This window comes from Sapajus apella, unplaced genomic scaffold (genome assembly GCF_009761245.1).
Source record: "Sapajus apella isolate SASKATOON/1434 unplaced genomic scaffold, GSC_monkey_1.0 scaffold129, whole genome shotgun sequence".
NCBI classification, from domain to species: Eukaryota; Metazoa; Chordata; class Mammalia; order Primates; family Cebidae; genus Sapajus; species Sapajus apella.
In genome coordinates this window covers 872,662-874,234 of record NW_022437069.1, presented here as the reverse complement: position 1 = coordinate 874,234, position 1,573 = coordinate 872,662, and positions in this window count along the sequence as shown.

Sequence of the window (1,573 nt, the reverse complement as noted above, 5' to 3'; positions counted from 1 at the left end):
AAAAAAAAAAAAAAAAAAAAAATTCTTAGGTATTTTGTGTTTATGTGTAGTTATTGTTAATGGGATTGCTTTCTTGATTTTTTTTCTTCAGGCAATTCATTATTTGTGTATAGAAACGCTACTGATTTTTGTATGTTGATCTCGTATCCTGCAACTTTACTCAATTCATAATCAGTTCTAAGAGTTTCTTTTTTTTTTTTTTGAGACGGAGTTTCGCTCTTGTTGCCCAGGCTGGAGTGCAATGGCGCGATCTCGGCTCACCGCAACCTCCGCCTCCTGGGTTCAGGCAATTCTCCTGCCTCAGCCTCCTGAGTAGCTGGGATTACAGGCACGCGCCACCATGCCCAGCTAATTTTTTGTATTTTTAGTAGAGACAGGGTTTCACCATGTTGACCAGGATGGTCTCGATCTCTTGACCTTGTGATCCACCCGCCTCGGCCTCCCAAAGTGCTGGGATTACAGGCGTGAGCCACCGCGCCCGGCCTCTAAGAGTTTCTTATAGAGTCTTTAGGGTTTTTTAATATATAAGATTGTGTCATCTGCTAAGAGGGAATATTTTATTTCCTCCTTTTCAATTTGGGTGCCCTTTGTTTTTTTCCTCTGACCTAAATGCTCTGGCTAGAATTTCCAGCACTGTGTTTAATAAGAGTGATTAGAATGAGCATATTTGTCCTGTACCAGTTCATAAAAGATAAGTTTTGAGTTTTTCTCTCTTCACTGTGATGTTAGCTGCGGGTTTCTCATATTTCTCCTTTATTACATTGAGTTACATTCTTTCAATGCCTAGTTTGTTTAAAATTTTTGTCATGAAGAGATGTTGAATTGTATCAAATATTTTTTTTTGCATCTATTTATATGATCATATGTTTTTGTTCTTTTTTTTTTTTTTTTGAGACGGAGTTTCACTCTCGTTACCCAGGCTGGAGTGCAATGGCGCGATCTCGGCTCACCGCAACCTCCGCCTCCTGGGTTCAGGCAATTCTCCTGCCTCAGCCTCCTGAGTAGCTGGGACTACAGGCACGCGCCACCATGCCCAGCTAATTTTTGTATTTTTAGTAGAGACGGGGTTTCACCATGTTGACCAGGATGGTCTCGATCTCTTGACCTCGTGATCCACCCGCCTCGGCCTCCCAAAGTGCTGGGATTACAGGCTTGAGCCACCGCGCCCGGCCCCTGTTTTTGTTCTTTATTCTGCTGATGTGATGTATCACATTTATTGATTTGTATGTTAAACCATCTTTGCAATCCTGGGATAAACCCCACTTGATCATGTTGTATTAACTTTTAAGATTGTTGGATTCAGTTTGCTAGTTTTTTTATTGAGTATTTTTTGCATCTGTGTTTATCAGATAACTTGGCCTGTAGTTTTCCTTTTTGTTGTGACATTATCTAGATTTAGTATTAGGGTTATACTGGCTTTGTTAAATGAGTTACGAAAAATTTCCTGCACTTAAATTTTTTGGAGTCATTTGTGAATAATTGTTATTCTTTAAATGTTCAGTAGAATTTATAAGTGAAGACATCAGTCCCAAAATTTTCTTTGTTGGTAGGCTCTTTTTTTTTTTTTTTTTGA